The following is a 20,161-nucleotide window of genomic DNA, read 5'->3' on the forward strand; positions in this document are numbered from 1 at the left end:
CAGGCTCTCCCGACATTCCATTAAGTCAGCCAGCAATGCCTCCATCCAGAAATGTTTATGTCAGAAATCGAGGTATCATCTTTAACAGCTCCCTCTCTCACATCATTCACTCAATCTATCAATGATTGCTGCCCAATTTTAACTCCGAAATCTCTCTTAAAACCTTTCTTTCCTTGCCTGTCCACCATCAACATCCCAGTCCAAATTACAGTCTTCTCTAGCTTTGTTTGTGAGCAGCAGTAAGTAAGCGAGGCAGAAGTGGTCACTGTTGAAGAATCAATGACCGCCTTCCCTACTAGTTTTTCTGTATCTACTCCCACTACCCCAGGCATTCTTAGTGTCACAGGGTGATCGTCACCAAATGCAAATCTTATCAGGTTCTCCCACCCCATTCCCCATATTCCTCACTACCAATCCCCGCAAGAAAAACACAAACAACCGCCCACTCCCCCAAAAAAAAACTGCTCTAGAAGCATAGATGCAAATCCATGTGCATTTTGCCTGCCACCTGTGTTAACGTTGGCCTCCTACTCACCCTGGACCTCCTACGTGTTAAGTCCGTCAACCCACCACTGTCCATCCCAACACAGGAGACAAGCTGCTCCTTCTCTTTGGCTCTCTACTTACACTTTATCTCCTTCTCTTCAGATCCCCATTTTAAACACCGTTTCCCCTGGGAGCCTTTCCCGACCTCCCTATCTGGGGCAGATCCATCACTGTATGCTATCAAAGCATCGCATACCTCATCGGACCAGTCTTTATCAGCCTTCATTAGTCTGTGAGCTGCATGAGGACCCAGTCATGTCTTCTGGGGCTCCCTACTATAAATTCAGCAAAGAACACTGTGGCTGGCACAGAGGAGAAGCTCAGATGTTTGCTGGAACAGTAAATAAATGGATAGTCACTTGGACTGCCTAGTTCAAATGCGGGCCACATCACATGCTAACGATGTAACCCGGGACACGCTGCAGGGATGGCTGGCCTGTGCTCTGTGCCTATCTGCCTTATCTAGGGGATACAGTAGCATTTACCTAACAACCAGGCTTCTCTCAAGTTTAAATGAAATCATACATAAGGGTACTCAGTCCAGTGCCTGACACATCGCAACCATTCAATGATTAGCTAGATAATTATCATTAGCATCATCACTGACTATTATCCTGTTTCTCACTGTAAGAAAAGTCCTGCATTGCAAAAGAATGGTTTGCTCTCTGATGCTCTACCATACTTTTTTCTTTTATGAGCACAGAACCCGTTCCATTATGCTAAGCAAAGTGGCCCATGACATCTCATTGCCAAGCTGCCCTCCTGGAGAAAATACCTACACTGCCTCCATCATGATCTTTACATGAGCTGATCTGGAAAGCAGTCTGATTAAACAAATTCCCAACAAATAAAATAACAATTACACAGCCTTACTTTCTTAAATCTCTTGGAAGCATTTAATGAGGATCTTTGTTATTGTTGATAGAGATAGGAATTGGTATTATTCTTTTAGAAAATAAATTGGGAATATATATAAAATGTTCAAACTTTATCAAATAAATACCAATATCTATGTACCTACCTACCTACATATCAAAATTTAAAATACATATACCTTTTCGCCCAGCATTTCTCATTCTGGTCATTTGCCATAAATCAGTGTTTCTCAACTGGGGTGATTTTGCCTCCACAGGGGACACACAGCAATGTCTGGGGATGTTTTAGTTGTCATCCATATGGTGTGAGGGGGTGTGCTACTGGCACCCAGAGAGTAGAGGCCAGCGATGCTGCTAAACATCCTGCAGTGCATGGGACAGTCCCCACAGCACAGAATTATCCAGGCCAAATGCCAACAGGGCATGGTTGAGAAGATCTTTCCTAAAGAAATAATCAGACAGGCTTGCAAAAATGAATATACAAATTTGTTCACCAGCATTATTGTGTACCACCTGAAATATTCCACAAAGTGAAACTGTTTAAATAAATTGTGATAGATCTACACACAGCTGTAAGGTAATAATAACATTGCCGTACATTGTTACAGAAAGATATTCGTAACATATTCTTAAATTTTATAAAAGTTGGGAAAATGTAGCATAATCCCATTAAAACTGTCAAACTCAATTGCCAAATTATAATGTGAGCCATAAATGTAACTTAAGATTTTCTAGTAGATATATTTTAATAAGTAAAACAGAACAAATGAAATTAATTTTAATAGTATATTTTATTTAATCCAAAATATCAAAGTATTATTTCAACCCGTAATCAATATCTAATCTTAATAGATATTTATACTTGCTTTTTTCAAAATCTGGTGTGTATGTGACACAGCAAATGTCAATTCAGACAAGCCACGTTTGAACTGCTCAAGACCTGCCATGGCAACTGCTCACCACACTGGGCAGCTCAGGTGCACTCAACAGCAGGTGGGCAGGGAGAGACATGTTTCGAAGAACTGCCTCCAAAACAGCCCGTGTCCTGATTCTGGGGAGTGAATCTGAAGTAACGTTGACTTTCTTATTTAGGTTGATTGTACTGTTTGTTTTTACTGTAAGAATTATCATGTTTAAGTAAAGAAAAGTCAAACTATGCATTTTGAAAGCAGGAAGAGAGAAAATTGCTCATTGGGCTTCATACACACAGGCAGTCCTGATGCCTTCCTAACCCTTGCTGAAAATGACAGATTCTGGAGTTTTCAGAGAAAGGGCTTGCTGCCACCTCCGTGTGCACACATGCACAAGCACTCCTTTGCCTACGAGTGGGGCCAAGGTCATTCCTGCCAAGTGGATCCCAAAGAGCCAAGCCCCTGCTCCCTCAAAACACATCTGAGTAGCGGAAAGGAGCCTTCTGTACTTTCTCCCAGGTATTCAGAGTTCCTCTTCCTCATCCTGTGGACCTCCTAGATCCTCTGTCCTGTCTTCCCTCCCTCTCTCTCAGTCTCTGCCTGTCTGTCTCTGGCCTCAGACACAATAAATCCTCACTGCAGTCTCTACCCACTTTCCTCAATGGGAAGTGCTGGGGACATGAACCTAATGCTCCTTGAACGTAATCTCCAAGCATAAATTCTACAATGAAGGTCACGGGGAGCCGACGAATCTTGTGCACAGTCCTGGAAAACCTTTCCCACTATTGTGATCACACGGTTTAGATTCTGAAAAGCTTATAAGCCCCAGATCTCCCTATTGGGCCTCAGCGGTACACAGGCATCAATGGTCCAGCCTTTTACAATTTCTGCACTCAAATCTAAGCTGCAATGCAGGTAAGAGGCTGAATGAAATTCCTAAAACTGGATGGTCCCACCCCCTACTTTTGATGGAGAGTGGGAGGTGAGAAGGAGAGGAAGGTGATTTAAAAATATGTTATCCTTAAAAACTCAGAAACCATTTCTTTCTACTTAGGATCTTAAAGTTTGTGTTTTGTTTTCTATTTTGGGCCAGAGGAAGGCATAAGGATACCCATTACATTTCTAGTTCCGCTAGGCTCTCCCTAATAAAAACAGCCATTTAAAAATATTTTCATTGTCTTTAAAGTTAATTAATGGTAAAAATTATTAACATCCTTGAGAAGTTTCTACATTCCATGTGCTAATAATAAAAGTAGCTCACATTACAGAGCCAACTCACTGAGCACTAGCCGCACGTGAAGGATTGCTCTAAGCCCTGTCCTTGGAGTAACTCAGTGAATCTTGCGACCACTCCAAAGGGAGATATTAATTTAGTCCCTATTTTTTTTTAGATAAGGAAAAAAAGGCTTAGAGAAACCTGGTTACTTGCTCAAGATCACAAAACTAAAACGCAGCTGGACCGGGCCTCCAATGCAGAATTTGACAGCTGAGTTTTAACTAAACTGTTCTTTATATAATCTTCACAGCACGCCTGTGACAAGGTCCTTTCATCCTCCCCATTTCACAGATGAGGACACCCTGTGAGTGTCGGGACCATGCTCAAGAGCTGACACACCCAAACTCCGACGAGGCCTGCACACCCCACTCTGTGCCTCAGAGGCCTGCACACCCCACTCTGTGCCTCAGAGGGGCCAGCGCGGAACAAGGAGCTACCCCTCCATCACCTTAGCATCAGAAAGGTTGATTTTTTCAATTAAAAGTCAGCCGTATTTTGAAACGGTGGCTACAGGAACCAGCCAGTACCAGACAAGAGTATGGCTTCCAAGAGTGCTCCCAGAGTTGGGAAAACCGAAGAGAAAGGGGATGTCTTCCCCCCTCAGCACTGGGCTCAGAAGTTCTGGGAGAGGACTGAGAAAGTGACAAGAAGTGCACTTTCCTTTTATATTTTTTTTCTTTTGAATTCTTTCATTCAAGGGTTGATGAGAATCAGCTGGTTGAGCGCATAACTGAACAGAGCAAACACCCCAGGGGGGGATATAGTTGCTAGTACCCCTGCTTCTCTCTGGAGCTCAACCTTCAGCAACACCCCTACTAAATTGATACAAATGGGGGGAGCTCCCTAGAGTCCATCAGCCTGTCCCCATGTCTTACTGCTTAACCAGACACAGCCACACTTCCTTTGAGGCTTCTGGAACCAAGTGGCTGGAGGACACCAGCTCACTGGGTAAAGGGCCAAAAGAGAAATGGAGAGACGCTTTTTGGGCTGGGAGCACAGGACCTGCGGCAGCGGTCTTTTCCACGTGCGACAGGAGACTACAGACAGGACCTGGCTGAATCCTGTTTTTTATCTGAGCTGTTGATGGCAGCAATAGCAGAAGCAGTAAGAATAGCAGTAACTATGGCCCTTACTGCTAAGTGCTTTATGCAGATCTGTCAGTCTGTCCTCAGCACGGAGCACTGAGGTAGAACCACCTTGTCTACAGAAGAGCCTTTCTTGTTGTTCTCTAATGTATCCTGGTGCCTAAGATAGTACCTGGAACAAGTAAGCACTCAGTAATTATTTGGCGAAAAAAGGAATGAACTGAAAGCATCAAAGTTTTTGAAAAGATTGCGGAGCCAAGATCTCTCCATCTGACTTTCGGAGTTTCTGGATGCCAATGTCCTGCCCTTTACAGTTCTGACACTCAGATCTAAGCTGCAATGTCGCACTCTGTGAATTCACTCTAACTTCTGGTCAAGTTACCTCCCGATGACAAATCCTTTCTCTATCTTCTCTCAGCACTTGACTTTCCCCTACCCCCACTCCTTCAAATTCTGGCTGCTCCAAAAATTATGAACAATTAAAAGAAAAACTGCAAACAGCCTAAATAAACAAACTTCTAGACTTCATTTGTAATCAAATAATTGAAGAAGAAAAAATGTGACAGACACTTCTTTTTCCCTATGATTTCAGTGATGATGACAAAAATGTTGAAACTCATTGTTGGCAAAGTTGCAGTGAAATAAACACTGTCATTTGGTATTGGTAGAAATGTAAATTGGTGCATTTTGAAAGGTCAGATGACAGGATGTAGGGAAAATCTATGAGAATTCCCTAACTTTTCTTATAGTAATTTACCCCTCTAGAATATATCTAAAGAAGAGGAAATTAAGAGGCAAATGTTGGTGCACAGATATGCCCACTGCAACATATTACAGAAAAACTGAAAACAACCTCCATACCCAACATTGAAGGATAGTTAATTAAATTTTATAGTATCCCAAAGGATAACATAGTATGCAGTCATTTATGACGTCTTTAACAATGCTTTATGACATGGGAAAATGCTCACCATGTTATGTGAAACTTTTAAAAAGGATACACAATTTTATATACTGTGTGACTGCAATTTTGTTCAACATGTGCACATTCAATGAAAAAAGAATGGGAAAAAACATCTGTTATTCTCAGCATCAGGATTCTAGATTATTTTTACTTTTTATATTTGACATATTTTTCTGTAATTTCAAATCCCCTACATTTGTAATCAGAAAACACAAACAAACATGAAGTTCATGAGAATTTCCTACTCCCTGTTCTATTACTAATAACATAATGAGAATGGAGCTAATGAAATGACGTGACCCTCCCCGACGACAATTCTCTATTGGACTTTACGTCATTTATTGACACAGAAGGAAATAGAACGTCAAATCTATTCCAGAACCAGAGGAAGCAAGACCTCAGAGCACGAGCAAGTCAAGTCAACTACAGTAGTGTGCCCGTCAGAAACCATGAGCAACACATAGCATCATCCTTTCCCGTGCCCAGCCCTTGGCAAAACACAAGTCATGGGAGGTGTGCACTGGTAGGGATCCGTCGATAAGGGCAGAATGGACAGCTACATTCTCATGCTACACAAAACACTCAAGGATTTTAAAAATACATAGTAATTGTCAAGCAGCAGGTGCATTCTAACTGTATTTACATAATACTCATCAAGGGGCTATATTAAAAATAAGCTAAAAACTTCAGAGGGAGGGGCCTGACAGAGAGGGAGAGAAAGAGGGGAGGGAGGGAGGGGTCAGAAGAAAAGCAGCAGCAGAAACTTTATAAGCTTGAGGAGGAGGGAAGGACGAAGTGAGGGAAAAAGGAAGGGTGAAGAGTGGAAATGAAACCCAAGAAAGGGCCATCTACACAATGAAATACATTTTAGCTTTTATCAGGTATTTTTTAAGTCAACTTTTTAACAGTTAAATTTTAATATTTCTACTTGTGTTTGGTATATCATAAAACGATGGAAGAGTGTAGAAGAGCAGGGATTCCCAACACAGAGGGCAACAGTTACGCAATGGACTGGGACGTGAGAAAACCTAAATTTTATACTCTAAAAGCTGTAAGTACATTTTAATTTTCCAGGGTAAACTGACTGAGACCCAAGCAAAGCAAATTTTGGAGATGCAAACGCCATCACATGAAATGAATCAGGTGTGCTCTGTGGACAGAGAAGGACTGACGTCGGGATAATACAACAGTAGCAGGGTGACGGCTGTCCCTTGACAGGACACCAGGCTCCCAGCTTACATGCTGAAAATCAAGTTGGAGAAGTGGGAACATATCAAGAGACAATTCAGATCAGAGAAGAAAAATGCCTAGCAACTTAAAGTCTAGAAATTGTGCAAAGTTAATGCAAATTGTACCTCATGTTATGTTGGAAAACACATGTGGTCGACACCAGGGTATGATTTTATGTGCCTCATATTAGTTTTAGTATTACTTCCAAGATGATGGAGAAACTGCGTGACAATCTGAAATCACAGTATCATTTATAAAACAAATTCAAGAGACTGAGCTATCTCAAGATGCCCAACGGAGGAGATGTATTGGCAATCGTGTGTAACTGGAAGGAATGTAAAGGCCCACTAGTGCAGGAACAGGTAACACAACAACAGAAGTCACCAAGGTATACCAAAACTAAGATTTAGATATAATACGCAATAACTTGGGAAATACGATATTTTTAAGTTAAAGCAGGAAACAAAATAGTATATACAGTCCAAGTACATATAAACAAATCTATATATACAAAATACTGGCAGGATACACATAAAATGTTGAACTGTTTAGGTGAGGCCACCAGTGAAATTTTTTTCACACATTTTCTTTCTATACGTCCACGCTTTCCTAATCTCTTCTAATGCCATTTCATAATGGGGGGAACAAAGAAACACACGTACGCATTATCTTTCACAAAGAGGACACATCCTTCCTTCATCCAGGACTACCTCCATGGTATTTATTATCCAAATTGTCTAATGCTCGTTTTTCCTTATTTTACTTACAACTTCCTAGAAGCCTGAAGATTTGGGACCAGCCTAGAAATCTCCAAAATGTTTAACTGTATTTCAGAATTTTTGATAAGCTAGAGTCTTTGATGCTCTTAGTTAACTTGAAAGACTGATGAACCCATCAAAGACTACACATATTAGTATAAGGTAAGGTGACAGACTGACATGTGGCTAGACCAAACTAGTACTTTACTAATCTAGAGACTATGGTAACCACACCAAGCTGTGATGTACTTGAGATGATTAAAAAAACAACATGTTTTAGGTTAGAGATGTAAGTGTATCCCCTTTTCCCCTACCTCTGATTTAAACTTAATGTCTAAACCAGAGGATGAGAGAATGAGTCGAGAGGGGCAAAATGCACAGGATTCCTTTCTGCAGCACCGAGCTGGGCTCGGATCCCGTTCCACAGGCGGGACTGTGGCCAGGACATCACAGTGAGCACCCTGCCCACGTGGGGCTGCGAGGGGTGGAGACACAGGTGGTGGCCTTAACACAAGAGAGGGCTGAACAGGCATGAGTCCTCGAAAAATTGCTGACGAGGCCTCAACTCCATAAGCACACTGGTAGTTGCCAGGGTGTGCTTTAAGAGTGCGCTTCAAACATTTTGACTCATACTACGGTTATCTATGACTTCCATGCTGATTACCCCAATGGTCGGTTCTTTGTAGTCATGGTTTTGACCTCTTAGCAGCATGTGACACAGCTGACAAGGCTCCCCTCCCCTAAACAATGTCCACAGTGTGCTCCAGTTCACCACAGCCCCTGAGTTTTCCTTCCATCTTTGACCCTCCTTCTCGGTACCCGGGACCAAAGCTCCTAATGCTGTTGGCTTCAGGACCCACACCCTGTTTACTTATACCATTGCTCCCCTAGTGAGCTCATCCAGTTTCATGCCTTTACACATCACTTACGTGCTTATAAATCCTCAATTTATAGCCCTAGTCAGGAGATTTCTAGAGCCACATATCCAAACACCCACCTGATTTCTCCAGCTGGGTGAATAATAAACAGCTCAAGGGATGATGGCTTAGCTCAGCTGGTTAGAGCATGTGCTAATAACACCAAGGTTGCCAGTTCGATCCCTGCATGGGCCACTGTGAGCTCTGCCCTTGTTAAATAAACAAACAAACAAACAAACAAACAAACAAACAGCTCTAGCCTCCCAAGCTACAGTTGCCCTCCTGGTCTTCACTGCTTCCCTCACTCACACTTGACAGAGTCTTGGCTTGACCAGTATTGGTCAGGCTCCTGAACCCATTCATGAATTTCCTCGTAGAAGTCAGTTTCAGCAAAAAGCCTGCTAAATCAGTTCAACCAGAACCCCACCCCATGCTCACTATCTTGTCACCCTCCATATCTGATCCGGTTCGGCACCCTGCACCCCCCCCCCAGGTGGTACTGCTCACCCTGGACTGTCTTAAACAAGAATCCTTCCAGATCTGCTGTAGCCAGGACCGTCCCCTTGCTGGACCCATGATGTTTCCTTCAGAATTGCTCCCTGACCCCCTCTGCTCCTTGGCTACCCATCCCCACATGCCCATGCTGAATTGGAGTTGAGTCCACGTCTTTCTCTCAGAGACAATCTCACTGCAATGCTCCCTACACCTATTGGGACGCTCCTGAATATAGTCTGCCTTACCATCTTCTGTAAGTGAAAGTGAATTTTTCCAACACCGTCAAACCTGCTCCCCCACAGGATTCCCCATTCCAGCTCACAGCAGCGCTATCCCTCTGGCAGTACCGGAACCCAAACCCCTCAGAGCTGATCTGACTCCCCTCTGCTACCCACAAGCAATCCATCAGCTGACACGACCCCATTATTCGGGACAGAAGTCCTGGGAGTCACCCTCGATGCAACTCTTTCAGCATCCACAGCTATTCCACCAGGAAACCCTTTGGCTGTCGCTGCAAATCAATTCAGCTTGTGGCTGTGCCACTCACTGCTATATCCACACCATCTGAGCAAAGCTGCCCAGTGGAAACACAGTGCCTGCTACATATGGAATCATAATCACACTGACAAAAAGTAAATACAGTTGAAATTCATTTTAAAAATTTTTTTACTAAACCCAATATATCCAAAATATGATCATTTCAACACGTAATCAATGAAAAGTAATTATTCAAATATCTCACTTCTTTTTTCCGTGCAGTCTTCTAAATACTGCGGATTTTAACTTACAGTACATAAATGTTTTGGGAGCTACGTGTCAAACACCACATGTGCCTAGTGGTTTCCATATTGGACGGTGTAGGTCTATTTGCTCTACTCTACTGTTTGTTTATTCAATTGTTTAAAAAATCCTTGGGCACAACCCAATATAGTCCCTAACCCATAAAGGGTCCCATGCCCACTTTGAAAATCACTGTTCTAAATAAGCTGAAAGTATGCGATGTGTAATGAATGGGTGTCAGCACCCTTTCTCTGGCCTAGGGGCTGGCTTCTCAGGACCCCTTTGGAAGGGAAAGAGACTTCCAAAGGAAAGAGGTCTGGAGGGAAGGGTGAGGAATTCAAGATCCATGACAACCCATGGACTGAAAACATCACAGTCTATCCAATGACGCGAGGCTTTGTTTTAATTAAAAGATAATTTTAAACAACTTATTTCACTGTCAGATAAATAACATCTAATTACCTATAATTATACATTACATACATGCTAATATAAAAAATTCAAGGGAAACTCTACACAATTTTCACACTTCAGAAAGAGTGTATTTGAGCAGAGTAGAAAGACTTCAAGAGTTTCACCCCGCACCCCAATGCAAAGGCCATGGACGTACCACAATTTAGAGCGAGAAATGAGAGGTACAAATTTAAACGATTCATCTTCATTTTCTATTTACAAAATCCCACTCACCAATAGTCTTATAAAAATATACCATAAACTTTAAATCCAACCTCAACCCTGGGCAGAAGGTATCAACTTTTCAAATGGACTAAAAATACGGATTCTACCATCACTGTACCACATGCTCTTTTAAGGTCCTGGATGTTACTAGATACAAGGGTGCACACAGAACTAACACAGTGAGCTACCCTTAAAAAGGTCTTGTTTTTGTAGTTAAGCTTCAGATTTCTTCCTGAGGTTTCTGAATTACCTGAAAAAGGCAATACTTGCTACATCTCTGTAAAGCTGTTAAATTGTGTCACCTAAGCTGAGAACTTCTTGATAAGATGCTCAAGGTGAGCAGTTGGGATATTTGTGCCCTTAGCAGATGGAAGAGCAAAAACGTCATTTTGAAAAAAATGAATAAAGCCATTTGTTATTTGGTTTTATGTTTTTGATTGTTCACTGTGCAAAATATGGCTACTTGATAATTGCTGCAAATATTGTCTTTACTACTAAATATGCCTTCATGTACATTTCAACAAGTGACTTCTGCTCGAAAAAGAACTCTATTGAGCATATTTCCCTGGAAATCAATATTTAAATTTTTTTTTCTTTGAAACTAACATTCAAGAGAGACAGCTCTTGTTTACAGAGTAACTTGGTTTAGCATTATGGTTAACAATGTTTAAACACAGCTAACTTAAAATGCAAACATTTAAATTCTGAAGTTTAACTGTTGGGAGACCAAGTCAGTTCTATGGAAATACAAACAAGATGAAAACAGTCATTTTCCCCCCAATTCCATCCCTTGTGAGAATATTTCAGGCCACCATTTTGGTGGATTTAGGAGTAAAAACTCAAACAACTCTGAGATTGGAAGACAGAAATTTTAAAGCTTTGGATGGACCTTGAAAACATAATGCTAAAGTAAAAGAAATGAGTCACAAAAGAGCACATAATGTATGATTCAATTGATGTGAAATATCCAGAATAGGCAAATTTATACAGATAGAAAGTAGATTAGTTGTTGCCAGGGGCTGGGTCAAGGGGAGTGACTGTTAATGGGTATGCAGTCTCTTTCTGAGGTGATAAAAATGTTCTAAAACTAGATTGTGATGACAGTTGCGAACTCTGTGGATATACTGAAAACCACTGAACAGTACACTTTAAATTGGTGGATTGTACTATGTGTGAATTATATCTCAACAAAGCTATTAACAAAAATTAACATACCTGATAACATTCACAACAGCTTGGCATGAAAGGTAAAACACAATCCAGTCAATCCAACATAGCTTCCATATAATGCTAAAATACCTAAATCCCTGATAGCCTGGTTTCCCTGTTACAGAACACAGTCGCCTAGCCACCAATATTTGCCCTTCCTCACACCTGTCGTCATCATCATTCATAATGTCTGCCTTCCCCTCCCAACATAAGCCCTGTGAAGGCTGGGGACAGAGACTGTGTGCTTCCAGGGCCGTGGTCCTAGCACCTTGCACACAATCATCAATAAAGATCTGCAGCAGGAAGTGATGTATGTACATGTGTAGTCTGTACATTTGTACCTATGAAGGAGTGAATGAAACTACTGGATTGGGGCAATTCAACCAATCAAGTTGGTCTGTTCCAACTGTCCCTTAAATCTGTTCTCCAACTCTCCCACACTCGTGGCCACCCAGGGTGAGACATTTCCCAGCAGCCATTGCAGCTTTTGGTGACCATATAACCATAATCTTACCAATTAGATGTCAATGGGTGTGATGTGTGCAAGTTTTAATTCATTTACTTCAAAGAAAATCACTTACCTTGGACTTCACTGTGCTTCAATCATGGAGATAAGGACAAACCCCCAAGGTACGAGAGCACAAGAGGGGAAGAACCTGCCCAATCAAGCTAGACTGACCAAGTTGCTACATGAGAGAGAGGTACACTTGTATTTTATTTAAGTCATTGTATGTTTCGGTTTCTATGCTCCATCAGCCTAGTCTTTACTCTGTTACAAGCCAGGCATAGATATGGGGGGGAGTGGGGATAGGGGCATAGGAGGTGGCAGGGGAGAGGTTGGGGCAAGACGGAAAGATTTCAATGCTTAACTAGAACTGATTGGTGATTTAAGCTAGCGTGGTCATCTGGAAGCTCAATGAAGACACTCTCGTCCAATGTCTTTATGACAACTTCATGAATTAGTAGTCACATAATTCAAATCTAAATGCCACAGAGAGGCCATTTTGAATGGATTCAACTCAGAATATTGTTCTCATTAAGAAAATATTTATATCACATAAATACACACTTTCCAAAGAACCAACCAATGAGTATATTTTAAATGGCTGAGTAGCCATTTTTAGCTTTTCTTTGTAACAAGAAATAATTTGAAATATGTAAGACACAATGAGTAGAATCTATAGGGATGCATTATAACTCTGACTTCTTGATTTAACAAAAATACCTCAAATTGGAGATGGGAGAAAAATTGCAGTGATTATATATTCTTTTAGATTGTTTAACTTTCTCACAAATAAGTTGAATATTAAAAAGAAAACAATAAACTGAACCTTGACATTAAATGCGAAGCTTGAAGATGCCTGATGTTTAAAAATAACCATTTAATAATTATAATCCACATGGTCGTGATAACTATCATCGACTCCCAATGCCATTCAGAACTGAATACAAGATGATGAATTTCACAAAATGGATTTGAATTTCAAGCAAAAATGCATGTGGGTCAACTGCCAATGGTAGGGGGAAGCAAGGAGAAACTGATATATAAACCTTTATGAAATCGCCAAACTAAAGAGGCCATGATGGAATGACATCACTATAACTGTGACCAGAGCAAGTTGGTCTTTTACCTCTAGTCTTAATAGTCTAGATGATCGTGGGTTAGTTACTAATTATCTATGGGACCACTTTCCCAGTCTGTAAAGTGGGGCTTATAGTAACTGCCGGCCAGCTCTTGGGAATGCTGGCAACCAGACCCATTTTGTAAAGTGCTCAGACCTACTTAGAAGAAAACGGTTGTATCACTACCAAGAATCATGACTGTTATTTATGATTTTTCAGACCTTTGAATCTACATTTGGAAAATGGTTTCATCTGGTTTTCTGAATTTGCCTGACCACTTCAATGTGCATGCCAGTTGTTCCCATAATGCCAGTGTAGACATATTTACATGGAGTGTTATTCTAAGTGTTAATGATTCCCAGGTTTCAAATTTGGGCATGGCATTTACTGGGAGGCTCCTGGCATCTGATGAATCTACATCCTTCTCATAGTGTGGAAGATACTGCTGGTTTCTTAACCATCACTGGACAACACAATCTTGTTTCTGTTTCAGGTTTATACACTGGGAAGAAACACTAACCATTCTATCCATTTTATGTATCTTTATTTAGATTTTATATTTTTAATAAACCTTTTTTTCCCTTATGTGTAAGAGATAAGGATATAAAAGGATTAGTTTTTCAAAGATATTTGAGCTTGTTAAAAGATAAAATACTACATGTAATTTATTATTTATTTGAATATATACCTTATTTCTTTAAAAAAATGCTTTTTAGTGACAGTCAAAACACAGATAGAGGGGGTCAGCCCAGAGGCTGAGGCGTTTGGAGCTCCATGCTCCTAACTCCAAAGGCTGTCAGTTCGATTCCCACACGGGCCAGTGGGCTCTCAGCCACAAGGCTGCCTGTTCAACTCCTCGAGTCCCGCAAGGGATAGTGGGCTCTGCCCTCTGCAACTAAGATTGGACACAGCACCTTGAGCTGAGCTGCCTCCTGGATGGCTCAGTTGGTTGGAGCACGTGGGCTCTCAACCACAAGGTTGCCAGTTCGATTCCTCGACTCCTGCAAGGGATGGTGGGCTGTGCCCCCTGTAACTAAGATTGAACATGGTACCTTGAGCTGAGCTGCCGCTGAGCTCCCTGATGGCTCAGTTGGTTGGAGCGTGCCCTCTCAACCACAAGGATGCCAGTGGGCTGTGCCCCCTGCAACTAGCAACGGCAACTGGACCTGGAGCTGAGCTGCGCCCTCCACAACTAAGACTGAAAAGACAACAATTTGAAGCTGAACAGCACCCTCCACAACTAAGATTGAAAGGACAACAACTTGACTTGGAAAAAAGTCCTGGAAGTACACACTGTTCCCCAATAAAGTCCTGTTCCCCTTCCCCAGTAAAAATAAAACAAAACAAAATCTTAAAAAAAAAATGACTCCAAGGTTTAAAAAAAAACAAAAAACAAAACACAGATGGAATTGATAGTGTGGAAGAAAAAAGTTGAATAATAAAAGTTAAGTTATCTGGGGTAGGAAAAATAAAATTTATTTAAAAATGTATCAACAACAAAAAGTTGAAGTTGAGAAAACTACACAGATCGAGTAAAAACTCTTACTCTGAGCTTCCTAGCAATCAAGTCAAAAATGAAAATTATATGAATTTGTTATTCAGCTTCCTTTGTGTCATAAAAGGAGGCATCAGAAGGACAGAATTTCTCTATTCCTGAAATTTGAGATGGGGTTCCTTATTTTCAGGATATTATATAATATAATACACCATGCCCTTGACAGTAATTATAAAGAAAGCATTTTTTTCTCCACTAATGACAAATTCTGGAAACTTCCTTTTTAACCAAATTTGCCCTTGACTCACGATATTTTTAACTTTGAACAATATTACAGAATTGGGAAAAATAACATTGCACAAACTCAATCATGACCATTTTCAGGTCATGGGTGTAAGTGTGGACATTATAAAGACATCAAGTCAAAAGAAAAATCATTCATGCTTACAGATAATTCCAAAGAAAACAAGGAAAACCTACTAATGAAGCCTTATTTGGAGCTGTAGGGATAACAACTCTCAAGCTGAATAATATTTCATCTGTTCAACTACTTTTTCAGCTTTGTTTAATCCTAATTTTTATCTTCACTAGAACCCTATGCAAACAGCACGGGAGGAGTGAAACACCTGGCCTGTTTTTGCACGAGGAATATCTTAGATTGAGATCTCACAGAAACCAGGAGACACACCTGAGAGCTGAGCAGGGGAGCTGTGGCAGAGACGGAATATTTACCACAAAACCGAGAATATTTACTGTGTGGTCCTTTACAGACAAAGTTTACAGATCCTTGGAATAGACTAGGCCTTCATTTTTCAAATTAGAAAACTAAGTCTCAGCAAAAGGAAGTGCTTTGCTAACAGTCATGCTATGACATGATAACCCCAATTACTAGCTAGGATCACCCCTTTCCAAGGTGAAACATCTGAAAGAGACTGTCCTCTTTGCAGGACAATCAAGTGCTTCTCATAAAGGTCTAATTTAAACAACAAAGATGGTAAAATGGAGCAAGTTGAATTTTTTTGGCCCTAATCAAGTTTGCCAAAAGACAAGTATAAAAACAAATCCACACCTTTCTAATGTGTTCCAGAACCCAAAACCCTGGGTGAAATTAAAAACAAAAGTGATCTAAGAATCTTTATATGATGAAAATTCCACACACACATATACAAAAAAAACCTTGTTCAACTAAAGAGTAAGTAGTCTGTATCTTACAAATTCACAAACTTTACTTTAGTAAGATCTGAGCAAAGTCTTCGTGCAACCAGGCCAGCTGGTAACCTGTTTTAAAATAGACAAAAACCTACTAAATTAAATGGAACTATTATTAGCCCAAATTCAAAAATAAAATGAAGATGCTACTTGAGAAACATAAGATGTTAAAATGACCTGCAAGATTAACTACTGTAAGATGACCCCTGCCCTCACAAGAGACATACTTCTGGAATCAAGAAAATATGTAGCATCCATAACTATTTTAACCAGAGTGCTTTTTTGTCCCCCTTCCCAAAAGTGAATTGGAGCAAATTTAATTTAGCTTTAATTCATCAAGCTACATTAGTCTCTCTGAGAACTTCTAATTTTAAAATCAAGTACTCATTTGATTTTCAAGCAAGGTCAAGGGAACAAGGCAGTGGAGCGCTGACATCACAGGGACATGCCCCACGCTGCTCAGCAGTTACATCAGTGTGGCATGTTGCTATGGTGCCTGACTGTTAATTTCTGAAAGAAGGTGATTAGAAAACGGCCAGATGAGCATCAGTCGGATGACACCACCTCAGCTCAGAACACTGATAGGCGTTAATCTTGTTCACAGCAAGTTAATTTTATGAAATCACCACTTTTGTGATGTGAATATTCCTTTCCAACTTTAAACCTAGCAAGTCAACAACCACCCCCCACCCCCACCAAAAAGAAAAGTTGAGCTTCAACAAAGAGGAAAAGTTTGATATTTGGAGGAACATGTGCCTCTGTGGGCCGTTTCTTAAGGGCAATCTTTTTTTTAAAGACCTCCCAAAACATGCTGCATACATGCTTAATAAATACACATATATTCGATAAATATATAGATCAGAAGAGAACGGAGTTAAGATGCCTAAATGGCGAAGATCCAGCCCTAGGTATAATCCCACTAACCATATCTGCATTTACCTTTTTTGGCTTCTGTAAAGCAATCTTCAGTTATAGTCACCTCAAAAGGTCACTTCTTACCCTGAAAACAAAAGAGAACATCAAAATCTGAATGTCAAGAGAAAGTAACAACTACCTATGTGCCTGGGACACATGCAAGAAAAACAAAAGGACTCAATTATGTTTAATGGCAAGTCATTTCAGAGTTAATACAAACAAGTTCCAAGACCTCCACTTTCTCCCGACCACATGCCTTTGAGCTGTTCAAGACAACAAAAACAACTTAGATGGAAAAAGTAGAGGTGAAACATATCAAATGTTCATGGAATTTTCTCATCTGGTTGTCTATCAATTTATTCTCACGTGGAATAATGCATGAGTCATAGGCTTTTGTTTCTGGAAACCAGGCAGCTACATGAACTTGTCTCTGTTTGGTTAACATCCACAACATCTCTGATTTCGTTAAAGCAGAGGCTTATTGTTTCCCCCTTCGGAAGAGTGTTAGTTCTTGTAGACAAGATGCTTTAAGCCACTCTGGACCTTTCAAAATGAATAAAAGCACCACAATTTTCAGTTTGGGGAGGCGTGAGAGTTAATCAGTTGGTGAAAACTGTTCACAGAATGTTTTCCACTTAGCATAAATCTACCAGATCAACTAAGTTAAATAAAAATGGTTCGTGTCAGATGAAATAAACGATTGAAATCAAGCCTTCCAACACACAAAGAAAGGATGGAACATGCTTTATCCCACATCTACTACTGCATCTGTACACGCCCGTATGCAAATCAGTGTGCAGTCCTTTAAGAAACGTTACAAGCTGCCTCTTTCCATCCATGCAACTGGGATCAACATATGGCACAAGTGAAAAGAAAAACACTTGTTTATTAATTTAGATCAAGTTACCAACAGAGTACAGGATTCATTCCACATCAATTGACCAAATGCTCATATAATTTTTTTAAGACGGTGAAATTATATCATCATTTTACTAAAATGGTCATGTCCTTTTGCTCACTCTTCAGAACAATATGTAATTAAGTCGTTTTAATTTTATACAGAATATATCCCTGCTTATCCCTCTGCCTTCGGCCCTTAATGTGGAAAGGCATACATCACTGAAAAGAGTTAAATCTTATTTTTACTAGGGCTACAAATTTGAAAGTGGCACTTTGGTGTGTACTATCTTTGAGGAATTGATCTGAGGCCAATTTATGACATTTCCACAAGCAAGTGTATGCAGATTCTTGCCATGAAGATTGGAAAGAAATGCAGGCTCTGAGTGAAATCGTAATTTTCATGTTTACTCTAAGAGGAAATTGGAGGTTTTCACCATAAATGTTCACTATTTGGGTGGGGGAAAACCCTAGCTCTGGGGCTTAAAATTACTATTTTGCAATCTGCCCAAAACCTTTTTGTTTTTACACAAAACAATTCAAATTGAAAATGAAAATCGTGCGCTTTACTGCTGATTTGTGTCCCCAGGGTTGGTTTCTCCAGTGGTGAGAAATGTTAGAGGGCAAATGGTGGTAAGGAAACAGCAGCGACGGCCACGCCCTCCAGGTTAAGGTGGAGGTCTGCAAAGCAGCCCTGCTCCACACAGATCACAGGGCCTCGTAAGGTACAAGGCACAGCAATAATCTTACATCCCAGAAATTTCCATCTCCCCACTCATCCAACCTTAGTGGAAAGTAAGTGAACTCTGGCAGACCCTACTCCACTGAAGGCAAGAACACCCTTTCTCCCTCCGTTTTACTTGAGATGCTCTCCACTGAGTGTACTGTAAACTAATTTTCATGTTATCTATTGAACTGCATCTATTTTTGCATGTTTGGCAGTCAGATCTATGATATTAGACTTTGCAATGCAGATGAGATTGCTATCTTATAGGCCGGGCAAACAACTGGACCTTATTAATATTTAATTAAAAAGAAAACTGCTGAAAATGCCTATTTGGAACAAAGTTATCTCTTGCACTGTATTCAAACCTGCAGAACATCTTCAGGTAAGCACTGGGCCTGTTCTCCCACCTCTCTGTGCCTAGTACGGCATGTTTGCCACGAAAGAGCAAAAACATAAGCTGGTTCACCCTCACAGAGTTTACAAGTGGAATTTTTCCCTGCTGGGGAGGGAATCAATAATAACAGAATGATACAACTGACCCTCCAATTTAAAATTAATCAATACAAAATTGGCTACACTTAATTTTTACTTAAACATAAAAAACTGGGAGTAGGATTCAAACCACATTTTCCTCCACTTTGGAGTTACATAAATTTTAATGCATATGCACATTTGACAACTCATTAATTTATTTCTGTTGACTTTAGTTTTTAGTATATGTTAGGAAAGTAATCTAAAAATATTTTTCTAGCTTTGCTGAGAAATGATTAATAGTTCAATCGTTAAATTAAGTGAACTGTGTCCATATCACAGACAAGAAAATTAAGGCATAATACTGGGGCCTGATTTGCATCCATACTAGCCTAGAAAAATTAGAAATCAACAACTAGGAGAAAAATCTGCACTTCATTTGTTCCAAAGTATAAAATTTCTGTTTCCAAAACGTATTGGCTACTTTTTTAAACAATCACTTCTACTTATCAAATATATCAACTATTTACCTGAATGCTTATTGGGAGCACAAGTGCCAAAGCTAAAAATAAACGATTGTGCAAGTTAAAAAAGAAGAGAAATGAAAACTGTGCTCCTGCAGCTCACTTGTCTTCCTTTTAAAAAAAAAAGAACAGTGCTGTCAGCATATGAATTTAATTTTTTTCCCCCCTTTTCTCTCTTTCTTAAGTTTCCTGTTGGGTTTTGGTTTTAAAAGTGAGGCAGGGATAGTGTAAATAGAAATGACTTACTTTCCTTTATGCTGCTCCCTCCACAGTTAGAGGCTATGCCCACTAGAATCGGTCCCAGTGTGGCCTCTTCACTATTGTGGGCGACAGTGTCAGTCATGTGACGATACGGGGTGGCCATCAGGACCCTGATGAAGTCCTTAACCTACAGCCTTGACCCTAGGTCAGGTGACTTAATGTACCTTCCACTTCCTCTACCTTCCCAACCCCCCACCCCACTAGGAATTTTACTCTGAAGACCACTTAGTGTCTCAATGTCTCACTTTCTATGTGTATATTTGCTCATAATTTAATTCGTGTGATAAATACATAGTGCGAATTGGTATGGCCTAC

General features: G+C 40.4%; 1 protein-coding gene across 7 annotated transcripts in view; it reads right to left on the minus strand.

Moving 5' to 3' along the window:
* The window catches only part of FOXP1 (forkhead box P1), a 409,891-nt gene that overhangs the window by 299,827 nt on the left and 89,903 nt on the right, over positions 1-20,161 (minus strand). For 6 of the 7 annotated variants that reach the window (XM_019746864.2, XM_019746863.2, XM_019746870.2 and 3 more), the window contains one exon: positions 16,991-17,051. The exons of the other annotated variant lie outside the window; for it this stretch is intronic. The gene's annotated coding sequence lies outside the window, so the exon portion shown is untranslated. The remainder of the gene's footprint in view (positions 1-16,990; positions 17,052-20,161) is intronic. 7 annotated transcript variants of the gene reach the window in all.

This window comes from Rhinolophus sinicus, linkage group LG10 (assembly GCF_036562045.2).
Source record: "Rhinolophus sinicus isolate RSC01 linkage group LG10, ASM3656204v1, whole genome shotgun sequence".
NCBI classification, from domain to species: Eukaryota; Metazoa; Chordata; class Mammalia; order Chiroptera; family Rhinolophidae; genus Rhinolophus; species Rhinolophus sinicus.